This window comes from Adiantum capillus-veneris, chromosome 7, assembly GCF_014529385.1.
Source record: "Adiantum capillus-veneris isolate H3 chromosome 7, ASM1452938v2, whole genome shotgun sequence".
Taxonomy (NCBI): domain Eukaryota; kingdom Viridiplantae; phylum Streptophyta; class Polypodiopsida; order Polypodiales; family Pteridaceae; genus Adiantum; species Adiantum capillus-veneris.
The window spans coordinates 87,089,408-87,103,506 of record NC_140937.1 but is presented as its reverse complement, the minus strand read 5'-3'; the positions used below and the strand labels follow the sequence as shown (position 1 = coordinate 87,103,506).

Here is a 14,099-nt window from a genome sequence, read left to right as displayed (position 1 = left end):
GTTTCTCATCATCGTGAGAACAAGTCTAAAACTCCAGGTGTTAAGAAGTTTTACTCGGTGGAAGGAAAAGTCAAGAAAATGGGAGCGGCGTGAATTTGTTTCTTTCAAACCTTGGCCAAGTAAAAGTCAACAGATGTATTTATAGCTGGCCTGGGCTGGGTCTTTTATAAAGCTGGTGCCGAGCCGCAACTGATCAGCATCTCCCCGCATACCTCTGATCAACACCTCTCCCCACCTTTTTCTCCCCTCCTTCCATTTTTTAAGCTCCGCGTACGTAGTACAACTAGCTTGCTGCTGCGTCCATACTTCCGACCATCAGCTTGTCCACGCCTAGAGCGTAGCCTATATTGGCCATGAGCTATGGAGACTCAGCTTCTGGCATGTGCCGGCGCCGTAATAGCCCTACCATAAGGGCCAGCTGCTGCAGCGTAAGAGCATCAGTACTATTACTTCCGCTGTTGCTTTACATCGTTGCAGCTGCGGCGGCTCTTACTTATGGCGTCGTCGGCGCCGAGGTGCAGCTCACCATCTCCGCCACCACGCCATCGGCGGCCGCTTCGTCCGCCACCCCCAACACCTTCATCGGCACCGTAGGCAACCAGATCGCCGCGTCGCTCTTGGCCAGCAACACGCCCGCCTTGCTATGGGGGGCCGTGTCCTCCGACGACATCAACGCCGCTTGCCACTACATCGTGGACACCGGCAGCCTCACCCTCACCGCCAGCGTCTCCAACGACTGGGGCGGTTCCGAGGATCTCACCATGCAGGTAATTCTTGTTCTTGCTATGTTGTGATCTGTCTTCTCATTTTGATGCGAGAACCAGAAAACTAACGGGCCATGCACTGTACAGGTCCAAGCAACCGGGGGCTGCCTCGCGGCTAGCGACGCATCAGGGACGGAGTTTGTCTTCACCGACAACTACGGGCGCAAAAGCGTTGTGAGTACAGCAGCTGGCGGCTCATCTGCTAGAATTATATTATAAGTTAATTAAATGATCGCTCCTTGTACTCGCCCCTAATGATTGAATTGGTGCAGGTGGTTTGCCCAAGCAACGCTGGCTCTTCCGGCTGCGGGGTTTATGTCACCGGAGACGACGTCAACAACCTCTACAACTCCTTCAACAACGGCGGCTCCAAGCGCAGGATGCTAGGGATGAACATTGGAAGAAGAATGCTTGCAGACGATTGTCAGAGCGGCGCTGCAGAAGGCAAGCTTGTAGCTACTAGTATCCTTGATGATATGCCATTCAATACTACGTATACTGGTGATCGACTGGTTGCTGATTCAGCCCTAATTTTCTACGTTATGTCCATATGATTATACAGGCGCCATCACCGGTGCCGTCACTGGAATCTTGGGTACCGCCGAGTGCTTGGCCTTGGGTCCTTTGGCACCCTTCTGCATCATCGGTGTGGTGGGGGTGAGTGCGGAGCTAGGGGCTTCCGGCGGATGCATCGCCAGCTGCTTCCCAGGCGATGCAACCGTCCAAACATGTCCCAGCTCGATGTTGGGGACGAGGTACCAGCGACTCATCTTATTGCATGTCGTGTCATGTTATATCCATGTCCACTAATTATACGGTAGCTGGCGTGCGGGCATCGGCAATTGCCTGTGTGCATGATATGCAGATAGCTGTTTGGGGCGAGGACAACCGTCTCACATACCAGCCTGTATATGCATTTGGCCACAAGGATGCCACTGCCATGGCCACGTTCCTCGAGATCACTGTGGAGCCCGTGGTCGCTAAGTCTACGTCAGACGTCGCCGCAGCTACTAGGACTCTTCGCCTCACTCCCATGCACTTTCTACCCAGTGCCACTGCCACCGCCAACAATGTTAGCATCAACCACATCGACGCATTGTATAAGCGCTCACAAGATATCAAGATCGGGGACATTGTGTGGGCCGCTAAGGAGCAACAAGAACCTCTCAGCCCTTGCTTGGTGAAAGGTGAGTGCGTGCAAATGCCATTTCAATATTACAACACTTGTGGTGGACTTACCTCCACATCGAATGACACTTTCCTCATTGCAAAACACACTCACTTTCTTGCTGCCCTTCTTCTTTTGCAGAGATATCCGTGACGAGGAGCCAAGGCCTCTACAACCCCCTCACTATGAGTGGCACCATAGTTGTGGATGGCGTGGTGGCTTCCGTGCATAGCGAGTGGTTCCTCGACCCCTTTCTAGATGCCATGGGTCTTACACCCTAGCTGCCATCTACGTACCAGATCCTTCTCTCACCGGTGCGAATGCTCTACCGCATCATGGGAGACCACACATACATTGCCACATACAAGTGGCTTGATGATCACCTTGACATCCCAACATTTGGAACCAACTATGGGGCTCATGTCTCCATGGCCACATTGGGTGCCACAACTATACCTCTTCTCATAGCCCTTCTAAAGATGTGCTCTAGGAAAAACGTTCACTGATCGACTTTACCCGCTCCTTTGTTCACGTATACTTGGTGTGTCCATGAGCCAACCTTATTCTCTTACACCACCCATAGCCAATCCCGGTTTACTCCCCAATGAAGTCCTTAATCAGCTCCTTCTCCCTCTTCCATTTTCTTTTTAATTTACATAAAACATACCGATGTCCTTCTCCCATAATCATTGCTCACTGCGGCAAACTCGTCACCCATAGAATGTCTAACATTACACACACATGTGTGTTGTAAATAATTATTTAATGATTACCTTTTCTATTTGAATAAGCTGTATGCATCATCCATAACTTTCCTAATTCATAGCCAAATATACGCTCAATATTTTATTGTCCTCAACATAGTGTACCTAATGCAATCATAGTTTGCACTTAGAAAATGAGATTTTTTTTATTTATTTTTTTTGGGGGGGGGGGGGGGGGGGGGGGGTGTTCTAAAGCTTGAAATCAGGAGGAATATGTTCAGTTTATTGGCCCCCTTCACTACTGAGTATCGCACTAAAAAAATTGTATATTGGAGGTACCTTGTGTATATACCTCAGAGGGTGTACTATGCAATCATATTAATGTATCAAATGAATTCAGTAGGAGGGGTTTTATTGTTGGAAATAGCGTTGCAAGAAAACACACACATCTTGGAGAAGACGAAGCCTTAGGAAGCTCAAGGACACAATAGAGAGTGTATTACTTAGTGTGCAATGAAAAGATAGATAGCCCTAGAATGGTGGGCGTATATACAATGCACGGGGGAAAAAACCTCCAACTGAGGAAAAAAATGCCCCGACGGTCCTAAGTGTGTTCACAGACATCACTACCGCATGTATATGGTAACAAACCCACCCCCCGAGAGTGATTCGATGAACGAGAGATGGTACATAGAGTAAAGGGAAGTGCCATGGCCGTAGTACATGATCAATCCACAAAGGGGAGTAAGCCCAAAGCTTTGCGGAAAGCTTCGAACTTCTGACGAGACAATGGCTTTGTGAAAAGAGCTGCAAGGTTGTCCTGTGTTGGCACATAAACCAAGCTGATCTCTCCTACTGATAGCCTCTCCCTGACATAGTGGTAATGCACCTCAATGTGCTTTGTGTGAGCATGAAAAACTGGGTTTCTCGCAATTGCTAATGCGCTATGACTGTCACTGTAGATAGTGTTGGCAGTGTCATGTCGAGCACCCAAATCAGCCATAAGGCGTCTGAGCCATACACACTCAACCGTAACTGTGAAGAGTGCACTGTACCTAATGCAATCATATTTTTCACTTAGAAAATGAGATGCTTTTTTGGGGGTTTTTCTAAAGCTTAAAAGAAGGAGGAGTATGTTCAGTTTATTGGCCCCCTTCACTACTAAGTATCGCACTATAAAAATTGTATAATGGAGGTACCTTGTGTACGTACCTCAGTGGGTGCACTATGCAATCATGTTAATGTATCAAATGAATTTAGTAGGAGGGGTTTTTTACTACAAACATCTTAGGTTCATTGATCGACTTCACCCACTCCGTTGTTCATGTATACTTGGTTTGTCCATGAGCAACCTTTAATTTATTACACCACCCTTAACGAATCCCTAATTACTCCCCAATGACATCCTTAATCAAATCCTTCTCCCTCTTCCATTTTCCTTTAAGTTTAACCAACACATAGGGACGTCCACAAAGGAACTCCCAACCACGATATTGGCGTACTGAACCCCTACGCCGCAATCACTACATGGGTATGTTTCCATATATCCATGGCACCAATGGCCACATAGGAACTTACAATGCATGCATAGGTCTTCAACCTGAGAACATATGCTAGATGATTGGATCATATCCATGAAACCAATGGCTAGGATCTCACAAACCATGAGTAACAATGTCTGGCTGATGTACATCCCAACCAAAATGTGCTGCCAAAGCAAATAGAAAACTCACAGTAGTCATACGACAAGTGGGAGAAAAAGTCTCTTCATAATCTATGCCTTTTTGTTGTGCATAACTCTTTGCAACAAGTCAAGCCTTATCGTGATCAATCTCACCATCCAGCTTGCGTTTCAACTTGTAAACCCACTTCATATCAATGGCTTTTTTGCCTGCACAAGGAAAATTCCATAAAGTCCATGTGTCATTTTCTATAAGTGCATCATATTTTGATTGCATGACAGTCATCCAATTTTTTGAATTTTGTGCTTCATCAAAAGAGAGAGGTTCTTCAACATCACATAAGCTAGACACAACCAAAGTATAACAATCTGATGCATAAGATGTATGGCGAGAACCTGAACGAGTACGACTAGACAAAGGTGCTACCAATTTACTGTCACACAAAGTATGCACCAGCCATTTTGGCATACCTCTAGCCTGCTCATTCTCCGTCCTTTCCTCATCAAGTACATCATGTACATCTACATCAGTAATACGGTGATCTGTAATATTTTTTGAAACCCCCATAGGCAAAGTGTCATAAATGTCCTGTGAGCTTACATTACTGTCTCTAATGCATGACAGCAAGGGCTAAATAGAATCTTGTAGTAGAACCTTAGCAAGGATAAGAAACCTCCAGATGGTGTGCCTAAAGGGATGGTCAAACCATGTCAAAACTGGTGCCCAACAAATTTGCAAATGGCCATAACTTGCACTCAAAGCCCTGAATGGTGATCCGAGAAGACCGGCATCCTCCACAATTTGAGCTTCTTCCATCCTATATAGATAATCATGTAGCAGCTTTGGCATAAAAAAGCCCATCAGGCATGTATGACAAAGCACCCAATTGCATATGCACCGACAACTCCGCTTCCTTACCGTAAACCAATTCAAAAGGTGTAAAATTGGTCTCCACCTTGTAAGACGTCCTGTACGCCAGCAAAAAAATTTCGAGATTCACTTTTCACTCTATCTCCTGTTTGTAAACATACTTTGTCATCATCTTTATGATTTGGCCATTTGCACTTTCTACCAAACCATTGCATTGAGGATGATAAGGTGAAGAAAACCGGTGTCGAATACCCAGCTTCTTCTCTAAAGCCTTCATAAGTTTACTCCTAAATCCCTATCCTCTATCCGACAGAGCACCCATGTCACTCCAAAATGACAATAGATGCTCTAAAAAACAAACTGAGCTACCACATGAGGATTTACCTCCTTCATAGCTTTGGATTTGACCCACCTGGTAAGATAGTCAATTGCAACTACAATGTACTTTTTACCGCTTGCCGACTTTGTCCATGACCCACCCTCCCTTATTCTCCTACACCACCCATAGACAATCCCTGTTTACTCCCCAATGGAGTCCTTAATGAGCTCCTTCTCCCTCTTCAATTTTCTTTTTAATTCATACAAAACATACCGATGTCCTTCTCCCATAATCATTGCTCACTGCTGCAAACTCCTCACCCATAGAATGTCTAACATTACACACACATGTGTTTTGTAAATAATTATTTAATGATTATCGTGGTTGGGAGAGGAAGGTTTGTAGGGAGAGCTCATGGATGAACATATCGGGAAAAGAGGATCTAATGTGGTCAAAAGATGAGCACTCAAGTAGTGTGTGGTACTCACTCTCTCGCACTTGATGAGGGCATAAGGTGCAAAGTCGATGAGACTCCTCGCCAGTGCCCCAATGTCCTGTCTCGCAGCGTAGAGAATGGAAGCTAAGATGAATGGAGGCAATGGTGCAGATCACACTCAATGGGATAGGCGCAAGGCTGTAGGGATGCATTCGGTTACCTCATTTAGAGAAGAAGAGAGATTTGTAGTTTGGGGCAACGTGTGTGGTGTAATGGGTGAAGCGAGAATCTCTGGATTCCTCCAAATCTGTGATACATTGGCATTGTAAGAAGACCACATTAACTTGGGAGTGGATCCACACGTCCTTGACATCTCATCTTCCAAACCATTTTTGGATGTCAAACATCCACCCCGAACTTAGTATTTTGCTCTTGCGTGTCTTTTGGACCTTTTGGCTTGCTTCATATGCGATTCTAGGAAGTCGATACCAACGATGTCCGACCTACAAATAGAGCATAGCGTGTTAGAAGCTAATTCATCTGTTGTGGACCATTATACACTGGAGATACAAAAGTCTCAAACAATAGAATAACAAGGGAGCGGTGACAAAAAGCTCGAGGATGTCAACACTAGACTGGAGAACCTCCACAGCTCCCAAACCCAGTATGGACCTTTGCTAGACATTGACATTATTGTTCCGGTAATAACCAATGTAAAAGAATATGAAAGTAATCCTATTGTCGAACTACTTATCTGTTTTACAAAATGTTTGAAGAGACGAAATATTCTGGACATCAACGGACTGTTGATGTTTTGAGAGCCATATGATTCAAATGCAGCTTCCATGTAGCCAAATACAGAGTTATTTCACGGCTTGGCACCAATGAATTTCTATAATTTCTTTTTCCAAGGTTTCGCATCGCGATATGGTCTTCTATGGATCTAAGAAACCTCAACCCCCTCGTAGCCATAAATTGTAACATAGCCATGTCTCATTTGATGTTGAAAACACTTTGTTGATAAACAACACACCACATAAGTGATTACTTAATCCACCGGGCACAACTATCTCGCCACCCTCATCTGAAGGGCATGAGCATGACTTCTACCTAGAGTAAATTTTGATCCCTTATCTGGAAAATTTGTATGACATCCCATTGAGTGTTTCAAAATATGTACTTATAAATACTCTCCAAAATGCTAACTATGTACATTAATATAATTCCTTGTACTTGTCAATGTGGTGCCATGGAAGTAATTTTGTGTGTGTGTGTGTGTGTGTGTGTGTGTGTGTGTGTGTGTGTGTGTGTGTGTGTGTGTGTGTGTGTGTGAGAGAGAGAGAGAGAGAGAGAGAGAGTAGACATCAAACTCTGCTTATGTTTTACAAAAGGTAAAGAAATGACACACACTTTCACAAAGGGAGAGAGATAGACAGACAATTGCAACTTACTATTGCAATAAAGATAGAACCAAATGGTCGGAATCATCTCAAGTTGAAATAAAAGATTTCAATTGAAAGAAATGTTACAATGGAAGTCATGAATATATCTTCATTAAAGAAGAAGCTACGCCCAATGGAATTCATATAAGATACTGCATTGGAATGATTTGAACTCGGCTCATGGTATGTAGGGAGAGCTCATGGCTGAATATATGGGGAAAAGAGGACCTAATGTAGTCAAAAGATGAGCACTCAAGTAGTGTGTGGTACTCACTCTCTCGCACTTGACGAGGGCATAAGGTGCAAAGTCGATGAGACTCCTCACCAGTGCCCGAGCGTCCTGTCTCGCAGTGTAGAGAATGTGAGCTAAGACGATTGGAGGCAATGGTACGGATCTCTCACTGAACGGGATGGGCTCAAGGATGTAGGGACAAGTTCGGTTACCTCATTCCAAGAAGAAGAGAGATTTGTAGTTTGGGGCAACCTGTGTGGTGTAATGGCTGAAGCAAGAACCTTCGAATTTCTCCCAATCCATGATACATTGGTGTTGTAAGAAGGCCTCATTAACTTGGGGGTAGATCGACGCATCCTTGACCAAGTGACATGCATCCCATCTTCCAAACCATTTCTTGATGTCAAGCATCAACCCCGAACATTTTGATCTTGCGTGTCTTTTGGACCTTTTGACTTGCTTCATCTGCAATTCTAGGAAGTTGATACAAAGGGCTACGTTCTCTCTCTCTCTCTCTCTCTCTCTCTCTCTCTCTCTCTCTCTCTCTCTCTCTCTCTCTCTCTCTCTCTCTCTCTCTCTCTCACACACACACACACACACACACACACACACACACAAAATATTTCACTAGACAAAAAAGCTTAGCTGATAATTGTTTCAGGAGCCCTTCATCTATATCTCTATTATGCCGCCCATTACATGATCGCACAAACAGCTGTCACAGTAAAAGCATGTATTTGGACGCTCAGCTAATGGTAGGATACGAGTTGCCAAGGCTACCCCATACTCCCGAGTGCGGTGAGTACAGTTAAAATATCCTCTTAGTTGATGACCATAACTACGGTACAAGAAAATCTTATGAGGAGGTAGAAACTGTTGGAATTAGGGTTGCAGAGAAACACACAAAGCTTGGAGAAGACGAAGGAAGCTCAAGGCACACAATAGAGAGTGTGTTACTTAGTGTGCAATGGAAAGATAGATAGCCCTAGAGTGATGGGCGTATATACAATGCACGGGGGAAAAAACCTCCTAAAGAGGTAAAAAATGCCCCAGCGGTCCTAGTGTGTTCACACACATCACTACCACATGTATATGGTAACAAATACCCCCTGGAGTGATGCGGTGAACGAGAGCTGGCACATGAGTAAGCACATGAGTAAAGGGAAGTGCCATGCCCTGAGGACAGGATCAATCCACAAAGGGGAGTAAGCCCAAAGCTTTGCAGAAAGCTTCAAGGTTCTCACGAGACAATGCCTTTGTGAAAAGATCTGCAAGGTTGTCCTGTGTTGGCACATAAGCCAAGCTTATCTCTCCTGCTAAGAGCCTCTCCCTGACATAGTGGTAATGCACCTCAATGTGCTTTGTGCGAGCATGAAAAACTGGGTTCCTCGCAACTGCCAATGCGCTCTGACTGTCAGTGTAGATAGTGTTGGCAGTGTCCTGTCCAACACCCAAATCAGCCATAAGGCGTCTGAGCCATACACACTCAACCATAGCTGTGAAGACTGCCCTGTACTCAGCCTCACAACTGGAAGTGGTCATAGTAGGTTGCTTCTTGCTCAACCATGATATACATGAACTGCCAAGCATGAAACAAAAACCACTGTGGACACTCGCGTGTCAAAACAACCAGCCCAATCTGAGTCCGAAAAAGCATGTAAGTATGGCAGCAATGATCCCCCCTTGGGATAAAACAAGCCAAGATGTAAAGTGCCACTAAGGTAGCAAAAAATCCTCTTGACAGCCTGCCAATGCTTAGACCCTGGGCTATGCATAAATCTGCTGACCTGTGAGACTGCAAATTGAATATCTGGCCTCGTGTTGCATACATAAATGAGGCACCCAACAGTAGTTTGGTAAAGAGTGACATCAGCAGGATCACCAACATCATGTAGACTCAACTTCAAACCTTTTTCCATGGGAGTGGCAATAGGTTTGCAATCCTCAAGTCCAAACTTACATAGCAATGTCTATATGTAACTTTTCTGACCCAAGGCAATACCACCATCACACTGCTTAAACTGTATACCCAAATAATGATGCAACAGCCCCAAATCTTTCATCTTGAAAGTAGAATTCAAATCAGCCTTAAATTCAGCAATGTGTCTCTCATTTGCTCCAGTGATGAGCAAATCATCAACATAAAGAACCACAATGAGAAGTACATCACCCTCACGCTTTACATACAATGTGCTTTCTGTTGGACTATTACGAAATCCTTGTTTGACCAAATGAGTGTCAGCTTTCTCATACCAAGCACAAGGAGATTGCTTCAACCCATACAAAGACATGTTACATTTGCACACTTTGTCCTCTTCTCCTTTTATGACAAAACCACGAGGCTGCGTTACATAAACTTCCTCAAATATGTCACCATTCAAGAAAGCAGTAACAATGTATGATTGATGTACATCCCAACAAAAATGAGCTGCCAATGCACATAGAAAAAATACAGTAGTCATACGACAAGTGGGAGCAAAAGTCTCTTCATAATCTATGCCTTTTTGTTGTGCATAACCCTTTGCAACAAGTCGAGCCTTATGCCGATCGATCTCACCAACTGGCTTGCGTTTCAACTTGTAAACCCACTTCGTACCAATGGCCTTTTTTCCAGGAGGCAAATCACATAAAGTCCATGTGTCATTTTCTATAAGTGCATCACATTCTGATTGCATGGCAGCCATCCAATTTTCTGAATTTTGTGCTTCATCAAAATTCAAAGCCTCCTCAATATCATTTAAGCTAGACACAGCCAAAGCATAACAATCTGATGTATAAGATGCATGGCGAGAGCCTAAACGAGTACGACTAGACAAAGGTGCATCCAATTTACTGTCATGGAAAGTGTGCACCAGCCATTTTGGCATACCTCTAGCCTCCTCATTTTCAGCCCTTTCCTCATCAAGTACATCATGTACATCTGCATCAGTAATAGGCTGATCTAAAACATTTTCAGAAACCCCCATAGGCTGTACATTTGTCTCATTGGAACTTACATTAGTATTTCCACCACTGAAAAGAGGCAACAAAGTGTCATAAATGTCATGTGAGCTTACATTACTGTCTCTAGTACATGACAGCAAGGGCTGAACAGAATCTTCCACAAACACTACATCCCGTGAAACCAGAATACGTTTTGTTTGCGGATGATACAACCTGTATCCTTTGCTTTCAGTACTATAACCAACAAAAATACATTTGACAGCCTTATCATCCAATTTTCTGCGCTGCACTTGTGGCACCAAAGCATATGCCAAACAGCCAAAAACACGCATGTGCTCAATAGAAGGTTTTCTATCATGCCATGCTTCATATGGAGTAATAGACTACAGAGCTTTCGTAGGACACCTGTTAAGTACATAAGTGGCACACATGATGGCCTCAAGCCAAAAAGAATGCGGAAAAGCTTGACTTTTGACCATACATCGTGCCATTTCCATCAGTGACCTGTTTTTTCTCTCAGCAACACCATTTTGCTGAGGTGCATAAGGCATTGAACATTGGTGTTTTATCCCATGACTAGCCAGAAATGCATTAAATTTATGAGACATATACTCCCCCCTTTGATCGGCACAGAGGGTGTGCATAGTACATTTCGAGACATTTTCAGCCATAGCTAGAAATTGTTTGAAGCACATAAAAACTTCGGACTTCACTTTAAGAGGAAATACCCATGCATGCCTGGAGTAATCATCAATGAAAGTCACGAAGTACAGGTAATTGCCCAAGGACGGAGTTTGCATGGGCCCACAAACATCACTTTGCACAAGCTGCAACCTGCATGTGGACCGAACTGAACCATCCTTTGGAAATTTAGAACGCTGCATCTTACCCAAAATACAGCCTTCACAAACATGTTTGACAGGTGCTTCAAGAGGTGGCAAAGAAGCAACCATATCAGATTTCTGCAAACGCAACAAACTGGAAAAATTCAGATGACCAAAACGTGCATGCCAAAGTTTTGCATCTGAAATAGCCCTTGAATCTGCAACAGCATTTGCAAAATTTTGTCCACACTTGTCATACAAAGTGAGGTTATATAGCCCACGGCACAAAAGCCCAGATGGAACAATTTCATCACCAAAACTGAGATCATGAACTATACATCTGTCATCCACAAATTTGACTACAAGTCCAAGTCTAGCAAGTGCGGATACAGACAAGAGATTCTTCTTGATCCCAGGTACATAAAGTGCATCAACAAGTGTGAAGGAACTGCCATTAGCAGCAGTGAGCACAATCTTTTGAACTCCCTGAACTGGATAAGAGGCGTTGTTGGCACAAGTGACTCAATTCCCATGAGGGACAGACTCGAGAGAGGTAAACAATTCACTATGTGAGGTAATGTGCTTTGTAGCACCACTGTCGAAATACCACACATGTGAATCTGCAGCAACTGACAAGCATGCATCATGGACAGCAGGATTGTAAGTGCACTCTGCGCTAAAATCCCATTCTGCATCAACATCAGCAACACAATCTCCTTTCACACAAGACTCAACAATGGATGCATTTGTAGTGGAACCAACATTTGCAATGGAACCACCCTCTTTCTTCTTAGCCTCTTTGGCCTTCAACTTAGGACACGACTTGATCAAGTGATCATTGGCTTTACAATAATGGCAACGCATCTTCTTTTTGCCCTTATCACCAGAATTTCCAGACGAATTACTGCCAGCAGAAGCATTAGGAACATAATTTTCGCCACTCGCAGCAGAACCATAAGAAGTGGTTGCATTACTGTTACCACCCTTTCTTTGAGAAGCAATAAAGGCCTGTGTTCAACTGCACGCTGCCTAGTCTCGTTTTTTCTAGAAAGTGACTCTTGCAACAGCAATGTGCATAATGCATCAAACTTGACAACTTAAGGATTTCCTTGGGTCATCAGTCTCCAAGTACTAGCAAATGTCTGGTAGGAATCTGGTAAGGCATCAAGAACCGTCTGCACAAGGGAACTGTCTGAATTGATTTCACCTGCAGAAATAAGTTGCTCATTGATATCCTTGACGCTAGCAAGGAAAGTGTCCATATCATCTTCCTCATGCATAATCTTTGACTCCAGCTCTTTACGTAGCAAAGCAATTTTAGCCTCATTGCGGCTTGCATAAAGACCTGCTAAAATATCCCAAGCCTGTTTTGCAGATTTTGCTGAACGGATGTGAGGAACAATGGTGCGCTTAGCAAACAACGCAATCAATGCATGAGCCTGTGCATCCTTAACATCCCAACGAGCTTGTTCTGCCGTAGGCAAAACAAATTTAACAGCTGCAATCCTTGCAGCAAGACCTGCAACATCCTCAACATGGCCTACACCCTCAAAACCAGGACGTACATCAATGCCCTGCACAATGTTCCAGACACCCTTTGACACAAGAACATGTTGCATCATATAAGCCCACATAGGGTAGTTGTCCCCATCCAACCTGTCCTCAGCAGCAAACATCTTGAACACATCTGTGTTGTTGTTGTCAGCCATGGTAAATGTTGCACCTGATGTGAAAACTTCCCGAAAATAGGAGAAACGGAGCAGGAACAACCTGTGCTATATAGCACATACCGTAGAAGACTATAAGGCACCTGTTATGTAGAAAACGGAACTAACAGAAATTCTGCACAAAATGACAAAATAGCCTGTGCAGTAGTGCATGTAGTGGAAACGGAGGCCAAAATGAGCCCAAATCAAAATGAGCTTGCCCAAAATTCTTGTCGACCTACGAACACTTGCCAAAGCTCACTGAAATCGGAGAAAGTGAGCAGGCGTGTGCTGGAGCAGCTGGCGACTAAGCTCTGGAGGACGTGACCAGCTCTGATACCAATTGTTGGAATTAGGGTTGCAGAGAAACACACACAGCTTGGAGAAGACGAAGGAATATCAAGGCACACAATAGAGAGTGTGTTACTTAGTGTGCAATGGAAAGATAGATAGCCCTAGAGTGATGGGCGTCTATACAATGCACGGGGGAAAAAACCTCCTAAAGAGGGAAAAAATGCCCCGGCGGTCGTAGTGTGTTGACACACATCACTACCACATGTATATGGTAACACACTTCTTGCTTCAGCATGGCCTGCTAGCTAATCTCATCTAGGTGCAATAATGTATCTAATCATTGCTTGAGATTCGTGTTGAAGTCCATGCCATGCTCAACTGCTACCCTTAGACTTGGAATTGCAAACTCCTCGGGATCACTGCTTATGTGCCATAAACCATTCTAAAAGGTCTCATTCCGGTGGTGACTTTGTAAGTAGTTGGATATGTCCACATCCCACTAATGTGGCTCCAAGATCGTCTTTATCATTTTGAGACTGCTCTCCGTGTGTCCATTGCAACTATCAATGTCTGAATTGTTTCATTCATGAAAATTATGTATGTAACCTGATTTGACACTATTTCAATGGGCAACCATATCTACAAATGATGTTTTATACGAAAATGATGATAAGAAATTGTAGTGAAACCACTTTTGCATAATGAAAATGTGCAC

General features: G+C 44.0%; 1 pseudogene across 1 annotated transcript; it reads left to right on the top strand.

Annotated features, from left to right (window-relative positions):
• Positions 1-201: 201 nt before the first annotated feature.
• Positions 202-2,606, top strand: LOC147454174 (uncharacterized; annotated as a pseudogene). Its single transcript, XR_015188763.1, has 6 exons — positions 202-767; positions 852-938; positions 1,037-1,208; positions 1,327-1,519; positions 1,630-1,951; positions 2,074-2,606. The product of XR_015188763.1 is annotated as an uncharacterized LOC147454174 (transcript).
• The last annotated feature ends 11,493 nt before the right edge of the window (positions 2,607-14,099 follow it).